A 27,992-nucleotide genomic window follows, 5' to 3' on the forward strand; every position below is an offset into this window, starting at 1 on the left:
ACAACTTGGTTAGGTATGAATTTTCAAAATGATTATTTTGCACAAAATAGAGGAGACAGTAATGTGTCTTTTGATACTATAGCTAAAGTGATATGTTGAGCTAAACTTGAGATTTAGCCAACATTAGCACACATGTCAGTATGGGGCAAGTTGTCTCAATGACTTTGGGGCAAGTCGTCACATGTGACAACTTGCCCCTGTACAAATAAACACATAGAACATGCTTCCTTTGAAGGAAGGAAGGAAAGTCAGGAATTAAGGAAGGAAAAAAAGGAAGGAAGGAAGATGGTTCGAAATTACAATCCTGGGATTGTGGCAATTGCCTATCCTCTGGCTCCAACCCCCTTAAACATTCAGGCTGGCTTTAGGGTGGCTAGGGTTCAACCTTACAACAGAGATGTATTTATGGAAACCGAGTTTGCACCATCCTATGTCACAGACCGCCCCATTCAGAACCCAGCACCATCCCTGCCCTGCCAGGCCCCAGCACCAACTCTGCTCTGCCAGGCCCCAGCCCCAACCCTGCCCTGCCAGGCCCCAGCACCATCCCTGCCCTGCCAGGCCCCAGCACCAACTCTGCTCTGCCAGGCCCCAGCACCAACTCTGCTCTGCCAGGCCCCAGCACCAACCCTGCCCTGCCAGGCCCCAGCACCAACCCTGCCCTGCCAGGCCCCAGCACCAACTCTGCTCTGCCAGGCCCCAGCCCTGCCCTGCCAGGCCCCAGCACCAACTCTGCTCTGCCAGGCCCCAGCACCAACTCTGCTCTGCCAGGCCCCAGCACCAACCCTGCCCTGCCAGGCCCCAGCCCCAACCCTGCCCTGCCAGAATTGTGACTCTGGAGATAACTGAGTCCGATTAGTCAGATACAGGGCATCTGTTCTGTTAAAGTTCAAAGTAAAGTGGTCTTGCCACTTAACTGAAATGTGCATTATTTGGATTGAATCTTGGTTTTTCCAGATTCTCCAGGCACAGATGTTTATATTTCCAGTTCTGGTTTGAGTTTAAAAATTAAAATCAATATTCACAATTAAGTATTTCTGTTCTTATTTTTAGATAATCTAGTGTGACAACTTACCCACCCTAGTGTGACAACTTACCCGCCGATGGGGCAAATTGTCACTAGTGCACACTCACTATTCAACAGTCTACAACTCCGTAATAAGATAAGATATGAAGATGTTATGAATACAACATATGTGCCCAAGACTTCCTTCTTTCATTTGGTATGAGATTTATACCATTTTGATGTATAGTGCTCAGTAAATGTTAGACAGTGTGAAAAGTGTGACAACATACCCCGCTCTCCGGAGAGCGGGGTAAGTTGTCACACGGGTAAGTTGTCACACTGTTCATAACTCCAACACTAGAGGCTCTATCTCAAAAAACAAATAGCCACTTTATGTGACTTCTTCTTCTATAGTCAACTTCCTGTTCACATGTGGTCAAGATCACTGTAATCTGAGGTTAGCACAATTTTCTTATTTTTCTGCTTAAAAAGTAAAAAAATTGCACTTTACATTTTATGCAATACAACTTGGTTAGGTATGAATTTTCAAAATGATTATTTTGCACAAAATAGAGGAGACAGTAATGTGTCTTTTGATACTTTAGCTAAAGTGATATGTTGAGCTAAGCTTGAGATTTAGCCAACATTAGCACACATGTCAGTATGGGGCAAGTTGTCTCAATGACTTTGGGGCAAGAACATGATAAATTGTGATATTGTAATTTATTTCTAATTGCAATAAGGTGTTTGAAGGAAGGAAGGAAAGTCAGGAATTAAGGAAGGAAAAAAAGGAAGGAAGGAAGATGGTTCGAAATTACAATCCTGGGATTGTGGCAATTGCCTATCCTCTGGCTCCAACCCCCTTAAACATTCAGGCTGGCTTTAGGGTGGCTAGGGTTCAACCTTACAACAGAGATGTATTTATGGAAACCGAGTTTGCACCATCCTATGTCACAGATCACCCCATTCAGAACCCTGCGCTGCCAGGCTCCAGCACCAACTCTGCTCTGCCAGGCCCCAGCCCCAACCCTGCCCTGCCAGGCCCCAGCACCATCCCTGCCCTGCCAGGCCCCAGCACCAACTCTGCTCTGCCAGGCCCCAGCACCAACTCTGCTCTGCCAGGCCCCAGCCCCAACCCTGCCCTGCCAGGCCCCAGCACCAACTCTGCTCTGCCAGGCCCCAGCCCCAACCCTGCCCTGCCAGGCCCCAGCACCAACTCTGCTCTGCCAGGCCCCAGCCCTGCCCTGCCAGGCCCCAGCACCAACTCTGCTCTGCCAGGCCCCAGCCCCAACCCTGTCCTGCCAGGCCCCAGCCCTGCCCTGCCAGGCCCCAGCCCCAACCCTGCCCTGCCAGGCCCCAGCACCAACTCTGCTCTGCCAGGCCCCAGCACCAACCCTGCCCTGCCAGGCCCCAGCCCCAACCCTGCCCTGCCAGAATTGTGACTCTGGAGTCCGATTAGTCAGATACAGGGCATCTGTTCTGTTAAAGTTCAAAGTAAAGTGGTCTTGCCACTTAACTGAAATGTGCATTATTTGGATTGAATCTTGGTTTTTCCAGATTCTCCAGGCACGGATGTTTATATTTCCAGTTCTGGTTTGAGTTTAAAAATTAAAATCAATATTCACAATTAAGTATTTCTGTTCTTATTTTTAGATAATCTAGTGTGACAACTTACCCACCCTAGTGTGACAACTTACCCGCCGATGGGGCAAATTGTCACAAGTGCACACTCACTATTCAACAGTCTACAACTCCGTAATAAGATAAGATATGAAGATGTTATGAATACAACATATGTGCCCAAGACTTCCTTATTTCATTTGGTATGAGATTTATACCATTTTGATGTATAGTGCTCAGTAAATGTTAGACAGTGTGAAAAGTGTGACAACATACCCCGCTCTCCCCTACTGCTTAAAATAATATGATCAGTTACACAAAGTATAACACTTACAATAATAATTGGACATCTCCCCCCTCTACACAGAATGCAGAGATCTGATCTCTTCATGCATGGAAAGGGATTCCAGGTATCGATCCTCACCTAAAAATGTTTGGAAATAAGATACCGTCATGAGAGGAAGAACGAGAAACAAAAGAAACCCAGAGAGTAGGTAAAGAAAAAACCGTATGTGCCTAAAAGAAAAAAGGTAAGGAAAATAAGTATATATGTGTATATATCCATAGATGCAATCACAGGTCAAAGCACAGCTTACATGCACATGCAAATGAAGAAAAATATATTTATTTAAAAATATATATTTTTATTTATAATTAACTGTTATATAATTCAAAGCAGCTATTACATGTTACATGCTTCTTTTAAAAGTATTTATAATTATATTTTAGCAATATGTAAGGCTCAAGGAAGGAGGAGGCAGGAACCGTCAAACGTTCAACAAACTTTAATCCAAAAGTAAACAGACAACAAAACGTAAGTAAGCCCCTAACCGACGAGTGAGGTGAGTAGGATCAGTCAACAAACACGGTAAGTCATGTCATCTTCTCCTCTTATTGTTACTTGCACCTCATGTAACATGTTTAGCATATCCTTCTATGTCAGCACAGGATTTACATGTGATAAATGCAGGGAGATAGTAAAGCTGACTGTGCCATCTATGACTGAGGAGAACATCAACTCAGTGTACAGCAAAGACATTCCCAGGCAAGAGCAAAGGGGCATCAGCAGGTGAGAGCGTGTGGACGGGTCATACAGCAACTTTTATTACTGCTTAAAATAATATGATCAGTTACACAAAGTATGGACATCTCTCCCCTCTTCACAGAATGCAGAGATCTGATCTCTTAATGCATGGAAAGGGATCCAGCCTGGTTTCCGGTTACGCCACCAAGAGGATGACAGCCTAATTTTCGAGCTCCCGACGGTTTTGTGAAATAAACCCCCAAAAACCCTATTTTGCAAACCCTGGTGTATACTTTATGTAATAATGGAGAAAGGGGTTACTACTAGAAGTAGGACAACGATGAATGTGATCGAAATTGACCCTGAAGTGAGGCAAGGTAGCGCTCCGAGTTCACCTCCACATGGTGAAGTTGGCGCTGAAGTTAGCCTGCAATGTATTCTCAACGAACTCCGGGAGTTTAGAAGGGACAATAAGGTACAACTTTCCGATATTAAACAAGAATTGAAGAGAACAAATGACAGACTAGAGGAGGCAGAAGGGAGAATCGATGAAACGGAGAACGCGCTTCAAGCAGCATCAACGCTAATCAAATCAAATCAAATCAAGTATATTTGTATAGCGCTTTTCACAATACAGATTGTATCAAAGCAGCTTCACAGTATTAAATTTAAAAAAAATAATACAACAAGGTTTGTTTCTAGTGGAATTTATTGATTGATAGAATAAAATTAAATATCCCCAAAATATCCCCAACTGAGCAAGCCAAAGGCAACAGTGGCAAGGAACCGAAAAAACTCCATCAAGTGGCCTAATGGTGTCCTAAAACTCCATCAGGTGACCTAATGGAGAAAAAAAAAACCTTGGGAGAACCCATCAGTCAGGGGCCATTTCTCCTCTGGCATTTATGAACTAGAGGCCGGATTGTAGTTTGAACTGTAAGATTAACAATATTATATGAATGCCTGGCCGAAAAGATGCGTCTTTAATCTAGTTTTAAACTGGGAGAGCGAGTCCGAGCAACGAACAGTATCAGGAAGACTATTCCAGAGTTTCGGAGCCAAATGTGAAAATGCTCTCCCTCCTTTGGTGGATCTGGATATCCTAGGTATGACCAAAAGCCTCGAATTTATTGATCTTAAAGCGCGCGATGGATTATAGGGCGATAGAAGATCCGTTAAATAGACTGGAGCTAAGCCGTTTAGGGCTTTATAAGTCAGTAGCAATACCTTATAATCAGGGCTTAATTTGAGCCGGAACATGTTCCGTCACCTCCGACATTGGATCCGGAACCTTTTTTATTGGATCCGGCACCTCCTGTGTCACTATGGAAAATTAATTGCCTAAATGAAAAAAATAAAATTAGCCTACTGTTTGTGTAGTGTTCAATGTTTGTGACACATGACTTGCGCGCTTGTTGTAGACTACTAGTTGATATTGCTGTTCGATAGCCTCGATCGTTTCACTCAGGGGAAAAATGTCAAAAAGACAGAACAGTTTGCTTAACTTTTTTTAAATACGCTGGCCAGTCAGATCCCAAACCAGCAAAAATCGTTTCCGCTGATCAAGAATGTGGAGACCACGGTGGACACAGCAACAGCAGTTGCATATCGACGTAATATCTCGTTATTTCGACAAAATAAGGGGACATTCTAATCTGCATTAAGCTACATTAAGCGTTCTTATAATGGTTTTCTATGGGAGGAAAATGCTTAACGTGTAATTGCGTTCATATTCTGGGCTCATCTGATTTTTTTGTACATAGCATAGCCTACTTTGTTATGATTTTAGTATCATAATGATTAATAAAAGCACGCACAATTATCCGTGAACTTGATTTGAACAAATGCCTTTCAACTTGTGTGTGCAAAATTCAGAATTAAATGAATGTGCAGCAATTTGTACAAATAGAGAGTATGTAGGCCTACTATACTGTTGTAGCCATTGAAAAAGCGCATTTAGTTTCATATTTGTTAAAATATTATAATGTTATTATTATATTTTTTTTTTCATTTATGTTGATTTATGAAAAGTGAACAGCACCAGTAAGATAGGATGCGCAATATATGAGACATGGAGCGGGTCAGACATGATTTTGACCACTTCAAGTTTTGTTTTGTATAAATTGTATCTTAATTTTAATCAATTTTTCATCAACCAATTGTCTGGATTTAATTAATAAAAAGCAAATATAACAGACAATCATGGAGGCGCCCGCGTGGTCACTTGCACTGCACGTGAACTGGAGCGCATCTCATCCTAACTTAACGAAACTCAGTGTATGCCTCACACAGACATGAGAAATACATCAAATACACAAAGCTTGAAATTTCTTTAATAATTCAAAACGAAAAAAGAAAAAGGCTACTCTCTGATTATGTAATCCATTAGGCCTATTTATTATGTGCATTTCTCTCTATGGCGCGTTCACACGGAGATGGCGATTGTCAGCTTCATCTTTGCAGCCGAGTCAACACTGTCAGAGAAAACACTTGTTTATTAATAAAAATCAGTGCACGCGTCACCGGATTTACAAATGCACATCTTGCTTGTTGCACCCACACATATTATGTCGAAATAACGAGATATTGTGTTGAAATAACATTATTATTAATTATAGCCTACATCTTTTAGAATATTTGATTGAATGCTGAATGTTGCGCTTCTTCAATTTAATAAAATTAAAACTTTAATTGTGATCATTAACATAACTGAATATTAACTATTTAGTGGCCAAGTTTTGCGCAGCTCCCCCCCGTCAATGATCTAGCACCCCCTCAGCACATGCGTTAACAATTCTCTGGCGCCGCCCCTGCAGAGAAGCCATACGTAGGCAGTGTAATTTTTTTTTTTTTTTTTTTTTTTTTTTTTGTTCCGTTACCTCCAACCCCCGTTTTGAGTCGCCGGATCCACCCCCCCTCTGCGCTCCGGGACCTCCCACTTTACAAATTAAGCACTGCCTTTATCTAACCAGCAGGGTTTTATTTTATTTTATTTTATTTTATTTTATTTTATTTTATTTTATTTTATTTTATTTTATTTTATTTTATTTTATTTTTAGCAATTTTGTTTATTTTATTTTATTTTATTTTATTTTATTTTATTTTATTTTATTTTATAAAATAAAATAAAATAAAATAAAATAAAATAAAATAAAATAAATTGCTCTACCTTTATCTAACCAGCAGGGGGACCCATAATCCAGATCTTCAGTATTTTTACCTCTCTACTTCTCATTACCATGCAACTCTCTCATAATTTTAACAGATAGCTTTTTGTTGTTGTTGTTGTTGTTGTTGTCATAAAACAGCACATATATACATGCATAGGTATGAAATCCAAAAAGCTAACTTGGTTACTAAAGAGTTGGGGTAACGCAAAACTTATTACAGCAATTTCAAAAGGAAAACAGATGGCTGCATTACTATAATTTTCAACATAATTTTCAATTAACCTATTTTTGAGAAAAAACAGTGGTTCTCAACTCTATAGGCCTTGAATCCATGGTGACAAAGACATTATAAATGCTTCAGTAGTCATTCAGGTCAAAGCCCAATTCAGTTAAACATGATTAGTGGCTGACGCATGCAAAATTAAAACCACTGGTCAGCATCTGTACATGCTATACAGGTCATAGGCCTTCATGACGACTTCATTTTCAAGCTGTAGCATTGTCACCTCAAGTTATTTAAAGGGGTTCGTTTAGAGAAATCCCATGCACATCCTGTAGTTAATGAGTGAAGATTCAGCATTCATTTCAGGAGTCGACATCAGCAGCAGTAAGTAATTGTTCGTATCACATTCCACTAGGTACATTTTAATTAGTGCTACAGGAAGAAGGAAGTGTTTGATTTGCATGAGGATGCGCACATCTGTCAGGTTTTTTGTCATGTGGGAGGTGTGTCTGTTTTTGTGTGTATACCCACTAGGTTGTTGCTAGCCATTAACAATAGGCAAGGCTTTTTAGTTGCTAGGCATTTACAAAATAATATTTTTTAAGTAGATTAATTAGACTCAATTATGGATAAATCTGTATGTTGTTTTTCAGCAATTTCCATCTTAGTATCAATCTTCTCCATTTCCTGAAGTAATCCTGCATCTTTACAAGAGCATTTATTGTACTCTCTTCTTCTGTTTCTGAGATAAATCACAGTCAAGATATTGACTCCTCACTGTAAAAACCAATATTGGCAGTACTAGCGCTAGCTGACCTGCATGGACAAACTGCATCTACATATCTGTAATTACATCTATACTGTCCTTAATGTCATGTGGCCAAGTTTGAATTTACGAAATTACATTTGTAAGGTCATTATAAAAATTTATTAGTCATGAAAACGCAAAAGGCATAATCTTAGCATACTATAAAAAATATATACGAAATAATTTGACTATATGTTTTGCATGTTTAAAAATGTCAATTTTGAGTTTTACAATTATTTATTTGTTTTGTTTTTTAGGTTTTAAGCATTAGTGCAATGTCCAACAATTGTACAAAAAGCTAATTAAAATAAGTAATACGTAAAAAAAATAAAATAATGTAATGGATAATATAATAATTTAAGAACAATACATGATTTCCCTTGTTTGTTTTGTGTCATTGGTGTAATCAATGTTGAAAATCTATTTTAAAAATACCAAAATTTGTGGAAAAGTACTTTCAAAGTCAAAGTTCAGAGTAGGAAGAAGCTTGTTCAAATCTTATGGTGATTTTCCCATCATGTTGCGAAAGTTATACATTGAAATGTATTTTTTCGCTAAGTGGTTCATTTAAACGCCATTGGTTTCACAAGCCTAATTTGTGCAATAAAATAAAATAATACATAACAAAAGTCAATTCCTTTATAATTAGTTATAATGTCAATATATCAATAAATAAATGCAATCAGCTTTCAAAACGGCAACATTTTGTAAGTCTGAAATGTCAGAATCCAGTCATAATTTACAAATCACATAATGAAATGTTGATAAATATTTTCAGTTTGGACTCAAATCCCTAATCTGCCACAGTGCGTCATGTAAGCATCGCAGGGCCACGAAATCACTGGCCTGAGGGTCAAAGAGCACATGATGTAGGATTTGAAACAGCCATAAGTGACTGCAGCTGCGAGGTCAATCATGATCTTGTTATTAATAAAGTTGAGAGCCGGGATTAAACAAATGAACTGGTGGCCTCGGTTTGAACAGCCAAGGTTGCAACGCAGCTGCGTTTATGCAGCTTTATGCTAATGCTAATCTGACCAAACATATAATCCATTAGTGATTAAACACAACGAGGAATTTGTACCATGGACACATGTCGGTCCATATCCTTTTAGAATCTACTTGGACATAGAAATCAGGGATAAAATGAATAGTTAATAATCAAACAGATGTAAGATGCAGTGGTGACCCTGAGGGTTTGTCAAAACAGATTACAGAAGACAGAGATGAGAAATATGAGGGTGGTGTGTGTGAGAGAGAGAGAGAGAGAGAGAGAGAGAGAGAGAGAGAGAGAGAGAGAGAGAGAGAGAGAGAGGGAAGTGTGTCCCATCACTTTTTTGACGTTTAACTTCAGGTGGAATAAGGTCATAAGTGAGATCAAAGCCACACGCTCTGAAAAAGAGAATCAAATTATTCATATCTAAAACTAGTCTGCATTTCAGTGTGTGAGGGATGAAATACAGAATGATGTTGATTATTTTAGCCTCATCTTGACCATTCCTCATACTGTATATATAGCCTACTACCTTTCAAAATTTGGGGGTCTGTAAGATTTTTATATTTTTTGAAAGAAGTCTCTTTTGCTCAACAAGGCTGCATTAATTGTATAAATAATACAGGAAAGTTGTGAAATATTTCAAATGTAATTTATTCCTGTGATGGCAAAGCTAAATTTTCACCATCACTACTCTAGTCTTCAGTGTCACATGATCCTAATCATTCTAATATGCTGCTTTGCTGCTCAAGAAACATTTCTTATTATTATCAATGTTGAAAACAGTTGTGCTGTTTAATATTTGTGTGAAAACCAAGATAGGATTATATGGTGTATATATAGAAAGTTGAAAAGAACAGCATTTATTTGAAATAGAAAACTTTTGTACCATAATAAATGTTTTTACTGTTACTGTCACGTTTGATTATTTCCTTGTAAATTAGCAGTGTTAATTTCTAAAAATCTTACGAATTTCTACATTTTGAATGGTGGTGAATATAAACAGATTCACAGATTTGAAAGGTAGCTCATTTCACACAGCTTGTTGAGAAGACAGGTGGACATCCCTTGTCCGACTTACTCCTTTTGACTTGAAAACATGCAAAATAGCATAGCAGTGCATTCAACTGCCCATATCATGCTTTTTTTGAATATTACCTTTTATGCAGTGTGTAATATAGCTGTTTTTAAATGTAAAATGTCTGCAAAGTTTTAAATATCACCGTGCAAAACAAATAAAGTTACTGTCTTCTAAAAGAAAGAACCGATTCTGAACTTCTGAAACGAGTCATCAGCAATTTCAGTTTCACTTCCTGTGGTGTCAATTCACTAAAAACTTCAACTTAAACACTTCTGATTGGTCACTATTTTCAACAGAAATGCCTGTGATTGGCTATAATACTCAACGCTGCAAAAATCACGTTGTAAATAGACACATTTGCAGCGGCCTTGTTACATAACACGAATATAACAACCAGATCGCATTAAAGGGGACCTATTATGCAAAATTCAATTTGAACATAAATGTGTGTTGGCAGTGTGTGTACACAACCACCTTATAATGGTAAAAATCCACCTAATCCCCATAAATCATAAGCAGTGTCTCTGAACAAGCGTTTGCAGGTTGTAGATTTTGAGACGTCACATTGCCCTATTAGCATAGACCCCGCCCTGAGAGAGCTGTACACAGTTCGCCATGTTTATCTCCTCTCCAGAGCATTTAAAGGGATGGTTCGGAGTAAAAATCAACCTAGGGTCCTTTGCACCATGACCTCGAACCAAACACCCCCCCAGAAGCTTTTTTTCCCTTGGTCGAACATTATTAAAGTTAGAGCTTATTTGGAGATATCAGCCGAATGGCTTAGTGCAGGCCCTAATGGATCCTAGGATGTATCTCGTAAATTACCCCACTAATAATGCCCAGAATGGTACCAAACTTCTACAGTAGTACAAATAGGTTCTGTACTCATAAAACAAGGCATTGGGAAGTTTGTAAGTACATCTGGAGTTAATATTTATTTAAATAACACTTGCCTGATGGCTCATGCTACCGCTAACCCGGATGTCGAGGTCACTTCAGTGATTTGGGACTTTAGGTCAAAAGGACACTAACATGTTTGTAAGGTTTACAGTTCTTCGGTGTTTTAAACAAACCAATTGATTCCTATGATATAGGACTCCTATGATTTCTCGATAACAAATGAAATTCAAATGGATGACCACATTAGGTGGAATCATCTAAGGATATAAAAAAACATGGCTGAAGCTGACCCTTGATTTTACTTAGTACATATACATATATACAACAGTATAATCATTTAAACCACTGTTTTTTGAATTACCTCATGAAGTGGCGTGCACAATCTCAATATGATTCTGTCTGAAAAAGTCAGTGCATGAAATTATATCTATTTACTGTAATAGACAAGTCTGCTCTGTTTGATTAACCAGGGTAATGTAGGTTATTGTGTGCTGTGATTATTGATTAATCTGGCTGATGGTAAAGCTGAAGTGTGTAATTTCAAGTGTGCTCCCTAGAATCACAAAATGTCATGGTTTACCACATTGCTAGCATGATTTACATGGTTTACCATGTGATTTTGCATGATTTAGCATGACCATGGATGGATGGATGGATGGATAGATAGATCATCAAGATTAGTTAAGAAAGAAAGAAAGATTAGTTAGAAAGAAAGAAAGAAAGAAAAAAGATTAGTTAGAAAGAAAGAAATATTAATAAGAAAGAAAGAAAGATAAGTTAGAAAGAAAAAAAAATAAAGAAAGAAAGATTAGTTAGAAAGAAAGAAAAAAGAAAGAAAGATTAGTTAGGCCGACATTCACCATAGTAAGTCAATGGGGCAACGTTGGGCAGCTCTTGCCCCCCAGGGGTACAACTTTTGCCTGATTTTGAGGTGTATTTTTACAGAGCCTGTCAGCCTCTTCAAATGTGGTAAATTACACCTTTCTGCGAAATTCTCGCTCAGAGATATGAGTCATCAAAGTTTTTCGCAATGTTAAGTCTATGCAGCTTTTTTGATGCTTTTTCGGCCATGAGGCAAACATCGTACACCCGATCGCTTATAAAAGTCATAGCACACCATTCCTAAATAGGCCGCACGTTTTGACGCCTCATTCATGGGCCTGTGACAAAAACTGAAGAAAATATGAGTGGTGCTTGCAGTGGCAAAACTCGGCACTCGGTTGCTAGGGTGTTCTGGATGGTTGCTGGTATGGTGTTGCTAGGGTATCCTGGGTGGTTGCTAGGGTGTTACTAGGTGGTTGCTAAGGTTTCTTGGGTGGTTGCTACCAGCTTGAGTTTTATCCTGGCATCGCTCATTGCGTTTTGAGCAGCCTCCCATCTCAACTTCCTTCTGTCAACTTCTTTCATTAGTCCGTTTGTTTGATGAGAAAAAGATTAAATGTAGCCTATACACTTTCTTCTGTGTAGATATAAATTCACATACACTTGCATGCAGGGTAGGCAGGGTAGCCTAAATGACGGCTGTCATAGCCTACCATGGTCGCCCAGTAAGTTAAAAAATAATAATACATTAACATATAAATCAATATAATTATTAGTAAATTAAATATTTTAAATACTGCGGTTGTGCATTCTCTGACATTAAATGTATTTATTTCATTAATATTGAGTATAATATCGCATGCACCTGAGTGTAGGCTAAGTCACACCGGGTCATGATGAGAGAGAAACACACGCGCAAGTCACATCGTTGTAAAAACCACATTTTATTATTAGCCTATTCAGCAATAGTGTAACAGACCGGTAAATAAAATACAACATTAGCATTATAAACACTATTAACATGTAGACTATGCATATTTTACTTCCCCTTACTGTATGACAAATCCTTAAATGAATCATATTCAGTTAACAACAAGAATGAAAAATGTGTTCTCCAGATCCACACAGGGTGCACGTGTGTTCTCCAGATCCACACAGGATGCATATGAGTTCTCCAGATCCACACAGGGTGCACGTGAGTTCTCCAGATCCACACAGGGTGCACATGTGTCCTCCAGACCCACACAGGATGGACGTGTGTCCTCCAGATCCACACAGGATGCATGTGAGTTCTCCAGATCCACACAGGATGGACGTGTGTCCTCCAGATCCACACAGGGTGCACATGTGTCCTCCAGATCCACACAGGATGGACATGTGTCCTCCAGATCCACACAGGATGGACATGTGTCCTCCAGATCCACACAGGATGGACATGTGTCCTCCAGATCCACACAGGGTGCACATGTGTCCTCCAGATCCACACAGGATGGACATGTGTCCTCCAGATCCACTCAGGGTGCACGTGTGTTCTCCAGATCCACACAGGATGCATGTGTGTCCTCCAGATCCACACAGGGTGCACGTGTGTCCTCCAGATCCACACAGGGTGCACGTGTGCCCTCCAGATCCGCACAGGATGGACGTGTGTCCTCCAGATCCACACAGGATGGACGTGTGTCCTCCAGATCCACACAGGATGCACGTGTGTCCTCCAGATCCACACAGGGTGCACGTGTGCCCTCCAGATCCACACAGGATGGACGTGTGTCCTCCAGATCCACACAGGATGCACGTGTGTCCTCCAGATCCACACAGGATGCACATGTGTCCTCCAGAACTCTTGTTCCACCGCGTTCCCCACAGCAACCTCCCGGGTCTCCCCAGGGAGCACCCATGCCCAGTTGGAGTGAGAGGGTGTGTCCATGGAGCACTGAAGCTTCTGTAAGTCCCTTCTATCTCTTGTTATTACTCATTTTAAGATTTATTCAAAAAAGAAAACATTGCCTTTAACTATGCTACTATGTTTTCAAGGTCCTTTATTTAAAATCATTTTATATTTCAAAATGCTAAAAAAAAATACACCTTTAGATTTAGTCTAAGAAGCGCTCATTAAACCTGCCCAGCATTGTACGATTATAAGTATCCGTTCCCTCAACAGGACAATGTAGGTTTATGTCAGACGCCTCCACAAAAACTATGTGTGGACAACAAGATGCAGCAGAATCTTAAACTGACAAGCTACAACCATCAAGCCCCTCGGATAACCACTTCCCAACTGAACAAGAGAACTCAGAGCAGCCTTCAGCCCAGGTCCCAGCTGACCCGGTAAAGAGCATTGGTTAGACCCTCCTATCTCTCAATTTTACTTAGATTTAGAAATTATTAAACACTTTAATAATTTAATCTGGGACAATAATCATATCCTTTTCAATTCAGACCCCTCATATTGAAATGGTAGAAGCAGTTTGGCTTTAGATTTTCTTTAAGAATCATTCATTAAATTTGGTCAGCATTACATGATTATGTCTGTTCCTTCGACAGGACAATGCAGGTGTGGACAAGTCATCCCCACAAAATAAGCAGCATATGTCAATCAAAGTCAAGGACCACCAGTCGGATCCAGGCCACTTAGAGCAAATTGACTATTACCATATTCACTAAATTTTGTGTAATTTCAAATATTGAATATTTAAATTGTGTTTGTACATGTGTTATATGAATGTATGTATAATTAAAAAAAAATATATATATATATATATATGTATATATATATATATATATATATATATATATATATATATATATATATATAAACTGTGTATTTATTTATTTGTCAATGACACACATTAATGAGCACTGGTGTAATATAAATAGATAATTTTCATCTGCTGTCAATGGGCTGATTAAATTCACACACTAAAGGATAGCATTGTAACAACAAAGACTTCAGATGCAAAGCCTCTAAGTCCGTCTAACGGCAAAATTTATGGGATGATACAATCTATCTTTAAGTTGATTTTGCGTATGCCCACCTGCATATGAGAGATCATAAGTGAAGGCTTTAAAACCAAGCAGAATCCTTTGTTGGCGTTTATATTTCAGTAAAGATTGGATGAACAACGTTATTATTGTTCACGAGCCCAACATCCAGCCACACAAGACATGCAATCTACCTGATGAAAAGGGAAGGCGTCTTTCACTGTTGTAAGACAGCCTAAATCTGTTAAATAGAGAAAAACATGTTACATTTAGCTTTTTTCCTTATAGCCTTATTATTGTTAGTTTTTTCCCCCACAGAAACACAAAATGACAAATATGGTCTCAAGCACCACCAGCAGCCCATACTAATTCATAAATGCACTGTAAGCAAATAATCTTAACCTGCACCCCCTGTTTATTTCTTAATCAGCGCTGATTTTCGTTGGAAAGCTGAATTTAACAGTTTTTTCCAATTGCTAACACACAATTTTGCAAACTAGGCTGGTTTTTATCAAAATACTTAACACAATTCACAAAACCACACACCCAAACTGCAAAAATACCTAATATATCCTGCAAAATGAAGCACTGCAACCAAAACTACATAGCATTATCAAAATCAAGCGTTTGCACGAAATGGCACACACTTCATTCATATTACCAGATTTTTGTCTAACCAACTACATACTGTTGGGCATAATGAAAAACACTCTCATCTTTAGTATGTTTGCCATAATACTAAAATAGTTCAAATTGTAGAAAATTCTTCAGATTGTTCACATGCACAGAAATATTTGCAGATACACAGACATGCTGTTGAAACATTTTTATTTTTTATTTTTCACCAAACAAGTCAGTGCAACATATGCACAGGAGATATATTTACATTGGACTGAACAAACATATGGTCACAAAAAACAGTAAACTGAAAAAGATTGAAGTGTTAACAATTAACCATTGAGGTGTTTGGTCAGGTGGCACATGTACTGGCCAATTAGCTCATGTAGTGTCATTTTGAATGGCAGTGTTTTGAAATGGCAAACATGTGACTTTATGTCAGATTGTTGTGTCTTATGCAGAGAACCGTGTTCAGTGCATTTAAAAAGTGCCATTTTGAATTACAAAATGTGTTTAAAGCAGAAAATGTGTTTAGACTTTTGGAGACTTGAGAAGAGGTTTTGCTCTCTGTGTGTCAGTTTAAATAATTGTGCTGTGCATGTAATTTTAGTCTGTTAGCAATGGAAAAAATTGTAATATTCAACATCTAAAGTCCATTTTTCAATCAATACATTATAATAAAATAAATAATAGTTTAAAAAGCTCAAGCAGGTTTTTGGAAAAGATACATTGTTATGTTTCGGCTCCTGTCTGCGCTTCAGAGAGCATCTCAAGCTGCTAAACTGCTGGAAAGTTTTCAGGCCAAGGATACTGAAGATGTGCAATGATTTAAGCTATTTTTTGTAATTGTATAAAATCTATATCGTGCTGCTGTTCAGGAAAGCACTCTTCCTCCTCTGATATTTTGCTTATAACTATGTATAACAAATTATTTTCACGGACCCCCTGGCACTTGAGAACTGCTGGTCTACACAGAAGAAAGCCCTGTCGGTACGGGTTGTGTCGAGTTATTCGTTAGTCTGGTTGTTTGATGAGAAAAAGATGAAATGTAGTTGCAATAGGTATAAACACATGCGGCAGCAGAGGATGATTATTAGAATATTAGTTTTCTCATTTTTCTTAATATTAAACCAAAAAACGACCAGGTTATACCCAAACACTCCCCCATTCACCGTTGTGAACATGAAATGTATGTTAACTTCGCAGTTCAACTTCGACTCAAATTGTTGTGCTAATAATTAATTTATATTTGTTATATAAAACATATATACTGTATATATATATACATATATATTGGGCATCCACTATATCTTCTTGTTGTCTTGTGTATTTTTGTAGCTTTGTCCACTTTCTTACTCTCCCTTTCTTTATTTCCTTGCTAGCTGCTTCTAGCTCAAGTGGTTCTCTGGCTGTGTTTTATTCAGGAGGCAACTGAATGACAGAGGCGCTTTTGTGGTCTAAGCCTCCTGTCTGCTCGATCTCCCCTCCTCTCTCTCTGCATGTGCATTATTCAGAGACATTGCTGGTAAGAGCCAAGTCCCCAAAGTAACATTCCTTCTACTCCACAGAGCTGCTCCTAAACCTCAGCCGCCTCTCAGACAGTGGCTGAAACAGCTAATCTCTTTTTATTCATGGGGATGTAAAAGTTGGAGCAACACATATAATATCAGTGGCGGACTGCTGAACACGATGGTTCGGGACATGTTGTGAAAGTGCTGTTGCTGGGGAATTCAAAACAGATGGTTTTCCTTCTCTAGTGTAAACAGAAGACAAAAGTACCATAACACTTTTTGGTAATTTTTTTTCTTCAGCTTACAGCTTTGAAATTTAGCCTCAAACATCTGGACTTGTCAGCAGACATTACCAGTGTCAATTGTATTTTTAACTGAATCACATTGGATACAATTAATTTACATTGGTTACATTCATAACATTTATGCGGTATGTATTGGGATGTGTGATAAATGTAACAATGAATAAGACCTAATATGTAATATATGTCTTTAATGTGTAAAAATATATGGTAAAAACAAAACATCATCAAACTCAAATTCAGATTATGAATGATGGAGAAGTAAACAAGCAGCAAACAAATAAGCAAGAAAAATACATAAACGTTAAATCACTAAATGCACATTTGAATGGATATCAACGTCAGTTAAATAAAAATATAACTGAATACACACTTTAATATTTTCTGAAGAGACATTATGGCTTAATATGATGAACAGATTTAATTTAAAGGTGGGGTATGTGATTCTCTTTTTTGTCCATTTTTTCAAAATCACTTCGAAATCCTATTCCTAACCCACTTACAGCCACTGAGTTAGAAGCACTGAAATGAAAATTAAGCAATTTAATCATCTGTAGAACGGGCAGGACTCGAAAAACTCCAGCCAATCATTTCCAAGACCACCTAGAATCATTGGACATTAAGTTCGTCAATCAAACGGTCGTACCATACCCCCCTCCCCCTCCCTCCACATGAATGGGTGGAGTCAGGGCCAGCGTTGGAGGAAAGAAGGTAGGACCATTTGAGTTGTGTATTTTCAAAATCTGACGGCCGTTTTGCAAATCCCATACCCTACCTTTAATTCTTGTGTTACGCAGCACATTTGAGCTTCTACAAGAACTAATGAGGTTTGTTCTCACGCGTCAAGCAAGTACGGTTAAGCTTCTGTTTATGTTCGCTGATCAATGTTTATGTGAATAAAAGCCTAAATCTCTTCATCATATAAAGCGATCGAGTCTCTTCAGAAAATTTGAACTAAACCTCTCGATTCATATGGATTAGTTTTACAATCTCTTTATGAACTTTTTTTAAAAGGGGTACGTAACAAGGGTATGTAATTGATGACAAGTTTTTCATTTTTGGGTGAACTAGCCCCTTAAATACAAGCCGGGTCGTATCTATGCAATTTTCATATCCCAATTTTTAGGCAAAACGTGCACACAACCCATTTTTCTGCTGCCCTAGATGAAGTGTCAATCAAACGGTCGTACCATACCCCCCTCCCCCTCCCTCCACATGAATGGGTGGAGTCAGGGCCAGCGTTGGAGGAAAGAAGGTAGGACCATTTGAGTTGTGTATTTTCAAAATCTGACGGCCGTTTTGCAAATCCCATACCCTACCTTTAATTCTTGTGTTACGCAGCACATTTGAGCTTCTACAAGAACTAATGAGGTTTGTTCTCACGCGTCAAGCAAGTACGGTTAAGCTTCTGTTTATGTTCGCTGATCAATGTTTATGTGAATAAAAGCCTAAATCTCTTCATCATATAAAGCGATCGAGTCTCTTCAGAAAATTTGAACTAAACCTCTCGATTCATATGGATTAGTTTTACAATCTCTTTATGAACTTTTTGAAGCAACAAAGTGGTAGTTGCGTGGACTGTCAATAGAGGAACAGAAAGCTCTCAGATTTAATTTCAAATATCTAGCGAAAGTGATACAGGTTTGGAACAACATGAGGGTGTTACGTCCATAGGGACATAAGTTATTCTGTCTTGTATGATTTTGTTAACAATTGTGTTTACTGTGTGTGTGTGTAGACTGTGATCTTGTCTCTTTTACTCCTCCTGCTCTCTCTGCTTGGCAGGCTAATGAGTGCCACCTGACTCCTGTTTTGAGCTTGTTAGCTAGAGTATAAAGGAACCTGCAGAGCTGCAGTCTGGGGAGAGAGGCTGAGGTGTTCCATCCTTGCAACTGCCATCTTCCAGTTCCAGCATTGTGGTTTAAGCTGTTGTTTAAGCTCTTGTCTACCTAAGTGTTTGTTGATTGCTTTACCTATAGTGTTAAGGTGACATTATTGAGAGTAGCAGAGTGTCTCAGTATTTTTTTTTTTTTGTAACTGCTTAAGTGGAAGTGGAATATTTTTCTTGTAGGGAGGTGGATGTCATTTATTTTAGAAATTACCCTTTTTCTCCTGTGGTTAAGTTAGAGAGGAAGTCAGGGAAGTATCTGTGTTTTATTTTTATTTTCTTTTGATAGGTAAGTTATTTCTTAAACCTTAGTTAAAGGAACCTTTTGTTTATTGTTTTGGCCTTTCCCCTCCTGAAGCCTTACGTATTTTTTTCCACATTCTGTTAAATAAAATACCTCTGTTTGTTTGCTCAAACTGGTGTTACTGAGCTTTCTTGTGATCAGCCCTGGGACTTGGAGACGGCAGTCCCCTCAGTCTCTCCCCACCGTTTATTTGTTACACCCCTTTCACCCCTAGATCTTTTTTTTAAAAGGGGTACGTAACAAGGGTATGTAATTGATGACAAGTTTTTCATTTTTGGGTGAACTAACCCTTTAAATACAAGTCGGGTCGTATCTATGCAATTTTCATATCCCAATTTTTAGGCAAAACGTGCACACAACCCATTTTTCTGCTGCCCTAGATGAAGTGTTTACATTCATGGCATATAAAAAAAACCCATCTTTGACGATCACAGATTGCCATCCTTTTCTAATGAAGTAGAGTAATGAATTATGTGTATACAAACCTGAAGTCTCTATAGTTTTCAATAATCCTTTTAAAAGAACATTCTTGGATCAATTCAACTTAAGCACAATCGTATAAGGATTTGTGGCATATTCATTATCCACTTCCAGCTTTTCTTTAAACTATGCATGATATAATATAAAGCTAAATAATAAACTCATATTTAAGTGTATAAACTGCAATGACATTTATATCTAAATGAAATTGTGCTCTCTTTGTTCCTCTCTTTATATCTGAGTAGTTGCCCAGCAAGGACTAAATGGTGACAACTTGTTCCTGGAAACACAGAGGATTGAGATAAGCTATTCCATGTAAGCCAGATCACTAAAGCAACGAGAGCCCATGACAACACTTGTTTCAACACCTTGTCACCTGATCTGACCAGATCAGAGGCCTTCATGGGCCTTCCCTAAAGAGAAGAGCAATTTTTGTCTATAAAGGGGTCTTAAATCTCAAAACCCTGCAGAATACATTGCATTCAATTGGGAAATGCTTGCTCACTGAATACTCCATTAAATTAAAGCTTTTGGGAGCTTTTTAGAAGATACTGGCCATTACTGTGGCATCTTCATGTGGGTGGTTTTGAGCATGTAGAATCAGCGAATATGAAAAAGTGTGTTTTTTATTAAAATAATGGTTTTGGGGAACTGCAGTACATTGTATAGAGTCAGTTCTTTTTGAAGAGTGTAAACGGCAGGGACACATATGCTGTCATGTGTTAATGCCGAACGTCCAATCATATGCTTCCAGTGTTTCATGCAATTAGAGTGGATTTATTGTAAATGCCTGTCATTTCTAAAAGGCTTGAGAGATTATAAAGAATGTAGACATGACAATTTCGTTTTATCACCAAAAAACAAGAGCTGCATGTTGTATTTAAAGCATAATATTCTCATATCAGTTGGGCCTACTACAGTTTTTCTCGATTGCTTAAACACATTTCTTGAAACTATGTCTCGTATTCTCAAAACTATAAACACAAATCCATAACATCTCACCCAATTCCCCAAACATCCTATTTTCAGGTCAAAATGAAGCTCTACACTCAAAACCATCCACTCTTGCTGAAAAACCAAACTTTGCCCTCAGACAGGACACACAAGCCCTCAAAATCACACACACTACAACATAGTTTAACACACTGGTGCAATAAATTCAAAACAACATTTCCAAAACTGGTAAGTTATGTTGCTTGTGGTTCCCCCCTCACAAACCTTTTCACATGATGAACACAAAAGACACAACCAGTGGATACATTGGCACATTTTTATTCATACACAGAAAACACACACACACACAAATATTTTTTTTCCTGTTTTACTCTTTTTTTTACAGTATTTCTCGATTGTTTACATACATTTTCTGAAAGCATGCCTCATATTCTCAGAACTCTACACACAAATCCAAAAAAACACACACAATGGGCAAAACCCCTCAATTCTCCTGCAAAATGAAACTTTACATTCAAAACAATGTTATTTCTTCTCAAAATGGTATTTTGTTTTCAAATGACACACACAAACCATCATATGAATAGACATTTATAAGAACCAGTTGAACACTGATGTGCTCAATGTAAAACACTATGATGAATGGAAAACACTTCTTCTCCATTCATCATAATGACTTAGGCCTTTTTTTGTTCAGTGTTACACTTTCTACAGACAGTACATACATAAGTGTGTTGTAAAATATTTGAGAATATTGTTTTTATACTCAGAACACACAAATACACGGTAACAAATATATTTTATTTTTCCCACAAAAACATTGTACACAGTGTACATCCCAACCAACACAAAGTTGTACATACAGTGGTCTACATACAAAACAACAGAAGAATTTACTGTATACAGTTACAGTAAAAAAAAAAAAAATCCAATGTTGGCATCCATTGCTCCATTGAAGAGCTCACCTGTTGCCCTTTTATGCTAAAGCTCTGATTGCTAATTGTAAAACTGTGTGACGGGTGTTTGCCCATGTGATGAGTCAGTGTGCATATCTGAATGGCAGTGTGTTCCTTGTGAAAACAAGAGATTTTCTGCATGAAAATTGTGCCAAAAGCAGAGAATTGTGTGTAGTGTTTTGAAAAAAGTGTGTTTTAGAAGTACAATTTGAGTGTAAAGCAGGAATTGTGCTTGTAGTTTAGCAGAATTGGTTCAGGGGGTTGGTGAATGAGTTACATGTTGTGGTCATTGTGTCTCAAGTACCAGAAAATGTGTGTAAACAATCGAGAAAAACTGTAACTTTTTGTTTTTACTCTCTCCTCTAATTTTTTTTTTTTTAACGTATATTTACTTACAGTAAGATGTGTGTGACCAACATATGACAGTAAAAGAGCACACACAAACCATATTCTAATATGGAATTCGAATTGTATTGGAATGGTAAAAGAGTGTTGGTCGTGACAGGAGGGTCTCCACTCAAGGATACAATATGATGGATACGTCTAAGAATGTTCCACATATGGTTGAAATACCATCATTTGCCTAGAAAGATAACTTTCTGGGAGTCAAGACTATAAAGGAGAAAGGATGCCCTCCCTTCACTGTCACGCTCTGTGTCACTCTGTGTGACTGTACGATTACTGGCCTTTTCTTGCAAGAAAATAAACCTCATCAAAGACTATTGGAAATGCTTGTCTTTTATTCAGTGATAGAATTTTGTTTGCCACCACACCTCCCTGAAGGTTCTAGAGGCGACGGTAAAGCGACTCAAATTTGGCCTTACTCGTAGCCGAGCCTCCCTCATAGTCATACCATTGACTAACACATGGGCAACTAGAGTGGCTTGAATTTCATCTGAGACTGCTTGTCTTCTTGTCCTTGCCCTTCCTCCTCCTCATTCTTATCCCTCTTCCTTCATGTCTTTCTGGATCCATTGTTCCAAAACGCAATAAACTGATTTGGGCCCTTTTATATATCTATTCTGATTGATGTGTGTTAAATTTTGACTCTTAGTGTTTCCACTTGGGTAATTGTGTGCTAACTGAGCTGAAGCTGTGCTGACTTGAGTGAACAATATTGAATGCTAGTGCTTTCTAAATGACAACATGGTCTAGGCAATGAGAAATGAAGGGATTTGTGTGTAGAGTTTTGCAGTGACAGTTCAACAAATCTGACTCATGTGTCAAAACAGGGAATAGTGTTTATAGTTGCTTTTTGATAAATGGCGTTATGGTTTTGAAATTTTAGTTCAAAAGCCTGGCTATAGTGTTTAAGCAATCGAGAAAAACTGTAATACATTTGTCACATATAGTATATAAATTAAAATGCAAGTTTTAAAGTGCAACACCTCTGAGTCACTTTGAATGGGACTTCATGGCTCTAAATTTACAGCACATTTAACAGTATAATGCATTACGAAGTAAGTACTGTTAATTACATTTCACTTAAAGGAAACTTGAGGATTTCTCTCTTTTTTTGTAATTGAATTACAGTTACTTCTTATGTAGTTGCATTACTGTATGGACTATAGAACAATTTTGTATAAAACAATATTGGATTTAACATAGACATTAAATGGGTTTTTTAAATGTAACCTTCTCCCTTTAAATACTGGTCAGTTCTGTCAGGGAATACCAGACTCAGAGACAGGAGAGTTAGTTCAACCCAAACAGGTATTTATTGAAACAGATGATATGATCAATGCAAGCAGGTGAATAATAGATTTGAACAGATGTACGGAATAACAGAGTCTTTCTTTACCAGGTTTCAGTGCCATAGACAGTGACTGGAGCATGATGGAGAGCACACACTTCTTCGCTGACAGTGGTAAGCAGAGGTAAGTGGAGTTCACAGGACAGGAGATCGTTGGAGTATCACAGGTAGATATAAGGATTCTTATAGAGATCACTGGAGTATCACTAGGAAATCATAGGAGACCCTCAAGGAGAGTAGAGCCAGTAAGGAGTCAGTAATCCACATTGAAGACCAGGATGAGTGACTGTGAGGTGTGTGCTTGTACTGTTGTACCGATGTGCTGACGAGGGGATCAGAACTTGGGTGAGAGTGTGGGTGTGTGTGAACCCGTGACAAGTTCAAGAATAATTTATGCAAATTCATATCATTTATTTGAAAGATTTAAAAGAGCAATTTTATGTCTATCCTTGTATTGTTCAACTGGTCGAGGTTGAGATGGGATTAGGAAATAATAAGTAATAAGTAATAAGTAATGTAATATTTTGTAGACAGAGTAATTACAGTAATCTAATTACACTGTTGAAGATGTAATTAGTAGCTAATTAAATAAGTTTTTAGAGTAACACACCCAACAATGATTTTTCTTGAGAATTCTCATTTCTGTATCTTAGTAGATACACTCTCAGAAAAAATGGCACAAAATCACTGGGACTCTACCCTTTAAAAAGGTACAAATATATACATTTGAGGTACTAATATGCACTCTTTGTGCATAAATGTGCACCTTTTGAAAGGGTACCTATACCGCCCCAGTGACAGCTTATACATTTTTTTTCCTGAGAGTGTACGTTTTACACGACTATGATGTACTTAAAATGGAAAAGTTTTTCTTTTGCATTTTTTTCCGCACAAACGACAATACGGTGTCAAAATGAACCCAGTTCACACAGAGCTGCAAAAACTATTAAAACCGCTGTATTATGCTGCCAGGCCAGTAGTTGGCGATGACACTTTGTAAAGAAACACTACGTGCCTATAGACTGAACATGTATAGGCTTAAGTATGAGCATGATTTCACTGTTTTCACAAATGTAGTTTACACCGAGTCAAAAACTGTGTTTTAGGCCCCCAGAACGCTGTTGTCGTGTCAATGAATGGCCAAAGCGCATAAAAAGGCTTTCTGTTTTTAGTTGGAAACTGTGTCGTGTTGTGCACAAAAGGCTAATTTTTAAAGTAACTTTGTTCTTGACAATTTTTTTTTTTTTTACAAATGATTATGTTTTATTTTAATTTAAGCGGTATACTTCACTTTGAACTACTTTTATCTGATGCATGCGAATATGGAAATATTATATTAAAGTCTGAGACAACGCCCAAAAAACAGTGAGTTACAGATGCTTTAACAAAATACGTTACAACAATCACTAGTCGCCCCAGTTATGCATTAGAACAGGGGTTTTTAGTCTTTCAGATGCCACAGACCCCCAGCTATGATCATCCTCATGTGAGGAACCCCCTTTACTTTTTTAATGAAATAATTGCTTGCCAAATAGTGTACTGAACTTGAGACGACTGTTCAACACAATAAGACATTTTCTTTCAGATAGGCCATGATTAAACAGCATGAAAATTGGTTGATTTGAGTGTGAGCCTAAGTTTCTCAATATATTTCAAACAAGGACAAACACTGCAATGGTGCTCTGGGGGTTTTCATGTGATTCAGTATGTTGTGCTTTTGCTTAGTGTCTTCCTTCTTGATGAAATGAAATAATGTTTAGTGACAAAGTCTCTTAATGTGGCCTGTCAGTCGCTGTGAGACTGGGTCTAGCTAGCGTGAATTAAATCCTTTCACATCTTTCGATGTGTTGCTAGACACCTTTTTTTTAGTCTCTCTCCCTATTTCATGTGCATTTTTTTGTATCATAAGCTCCTTTTCCACCCCCACCTTTCTGGACGAGACATACTGTGCATGAGGGAATTATATGTTTCTGTATGTAAAAGCTGAACTAGTTGGTAAAGTCCTGACCATCATGACGTTTGTACTGAAATCTTACTTTGCTACACAGGAAGATGTAATGTCCTCTGATAGAATAACACTGAAGGAACTGAAAGTCAACAGTTAGAGGATGTCATGAATCTGTGTGCTTAAAGTGACATATTTCTTGAGTTTCACAGGCTGAAGTGTAAACCAAATGCATGTGTTCAAAAAAAAAAAAAAAAGTGAGACAGGCAGGGTTTTACCAGCTTGAACTTTCAGTTTCATACGTGAATCACAAAAAACAGTAAAACTGTACTTAACATATTTCCTGTAAATGATCTGAAATGAAATTTCATGTCAGCTTATTTATTTTAACATAATAGAGATTTTGTAAAAAGTAATTTTTTTTGGAGGTCACTAATCTTTTAAATAAACAAATCTTCGTTATGTCCATTTTACAGAGCTTACAAGACAATCAAAATACATTTTGATTGTTCCCATTTCTAATAGGTTTCATATATGGCTTTACATATATGTACATTTTTACACTCAATAATATGTCTATGTATTATACATATATTACAGTATCGTAAATAAATAAATGTTCTTCCTTAAAATACAGGGTGCATAAGTTTGGACACCCCTATGTTAAATTCCCATAGAGGCAGGCAGATTTTTATTTTTAAAGGCCAGTTACTTCATGGATCCAGGATACTATGCATCCTGATAAAGTTCCCTTGGCCTTTGGAATTAAAATAGCCCCACATCATCACATAGCCTTCACCATACCTTGGCATGGTTTTATTTCAGTTAGCCTAATAGCTGGTTTGATTTGCATTGAGAGATGATCTTATGGAAAGTACTCCATGCCAATCTCTAGGTATGGTGAAGGCTATGTGATGATGTGGGGCTATTTTAATTCCAAAGGCCAAGGGAACTTTATCAGGATACATAGTATCCTGGATCCATGAAGTAACTGGCCTTTAAAAATAAAAATCGGCCTGCCTCTATGGGAATTTAACATAGGGGTGTCCAAACTTATGCACCCTGTATTTTAAGGAAGAACATTTATTTATTTACGATACATTATTCATTCACAAAGAAAATTGGTGTCCTTAAAGGTTGGATTTTTCCTAATTTTTTTAATTAAGGCATTAAGTTCAATTTCCAAAAGATGATTTTTTATTCCTCTTTTTAGTCAACTTTAGCATGGGTGTCTAAACTTATGCATAGCACTGTATATGGGATACATTTATGTCAATATATGGAGTTGTTCCAATTTCTAATCGGTTACATATAGCTGTGAATATGCATTTTTTTTACTCTATATGAGGATTTATTTCATATATGAGACATAGTATGTCAAAATGTGTATTATAAATACATAAATTTATATTAATTAAAATTAATATTTATATGGGATGTCACATCCACCGTCTGTCTTCCTCATCTGTCTCTGCACTACACTCCCCAGAATCCTCCTTGGCGCACCTGCACTCACTCTACTCTAAGTAGTAATCACCGTCACCTGGATCCCATCACCAGCTCACCTTTATATTCAGCACTCAGTTACTCACTCTTGGTCTGGTCTCGTCTATACATGTCTATTCATGACCCAAAGACTCTCTACTTCACCTACCTGCATACTTACCGTCGATCCCGATCTTCTTCAGCCTGTCTTCAGTCCATCTTCAGAAAATCTTCATCATCTGCATCTGCAAGAGAAAGAGAGACTTTATCATTCAGTTAAGCTTCATCCAATTATCTACTTCCTGTTTACTCACCTTTCACGCTGTCCGATCCATTCTGCTATTAAAATATCAAACTTACCATCTTGCCTGCTTTGTTTGTACGAAACCTGACATGGGATATATTTGTCAATATATGGGATATATTTATGTCAATATATGGAATCGTTCCAATTTCTAAAAGGTTTCATATGTTTTTACTTTATATGAGCATAGTCTATATATTGATATTTCATATGTACATATTACATTTGGTCATAGGCAACTGTAATTTTTAAAGAGAAAGTTTGTGCATCAGTTATGTTAATCTCCTCCATTTCTTGATTTCATCAGTCAATTTCAAAGGCCAACAAAGAATGTTTTACTTTTAAATCTTTGAACTTTAAATTTTTTTTTTCTTTCACAGGAGTACTTTCTGGCTAGATACGTCAGCTTTTATGTGAAATATCCATTCTAGACTATATTGGCATTCATCAGTACTAATCTGATTTCACCATGCGCTAGAACTCATAACTCCATATATAACACATACACAGACGGATAAATTAAATGGTCTAATCTGAAAGGCAACCCAGTGTGAGACATGTCTCACACTGAGTTGCCTTTCAGATTAGACCATTTAATTTATCCGTCTGTGTATGTGTTATATATGGAGTTATGAGTTCTAGCGCATGGTGAAATCTCATAAAGCAGTCCTTCACCAGAGAATTGCTAAGACAACCAGTGAAACTGCCACCTGGTGCTCATCACTGTCAAGGGCACCTGGTGGAGCTCTATTAAAAAAAATAATAAAGTCTGGTGCCTCCTAGAACCGCTGGTTTATTCATAAAATAGGCTACTTAAGGAAGTTCCCTTGACAAAATTCAATAACTTGAAAGATATTGGTGA

The 27,992-nt window shown here is 37.8% G+C and overlaps 1 long non-coding RNA gene across 2 annotated transcripts; it reads left to right on the forward strand.

Annotated features, from left to right (window-relative positions):
• Positions 1-1,145: 1,145 nt before the first annotated feature.
• On the forward strand, positions 1,146-6,213 carry LOC311089912. 2 transcript variants are annotated; one of them, XR_014607786.1, is made up of 4 exons: positions 1,146-1,223; positions 2,994-3,156; positions 3,356-3,695; positions 3,793-6,213. It is a non-coding gene; the product is annotated as an uncharacterized lncRNA (long non-coding RNA). The 2 variants fall into 2 exon arrangements; XR_014607787.1 differs by lacking the exon at positions 1,146-1,223 and adding an exon at positions 1,420-1,463 and having other exon boundaries at positions 3,793-6,212.
• The last annotated feature ends 21,779 nt before the right edge of the window (positions 6,214-27,992 follow it).

Source organism: Abramis brama (assembly GCF_963993115.1).
Source record: "Abramis brama genome assembly, chromosome: 9".
Classification (NCBI taxonomy): Eukaryota; Metazoa; Chordata; class Actinopteri; order Cypriniformes; family Leuciscidae; genus Abramis; species Abramis brama.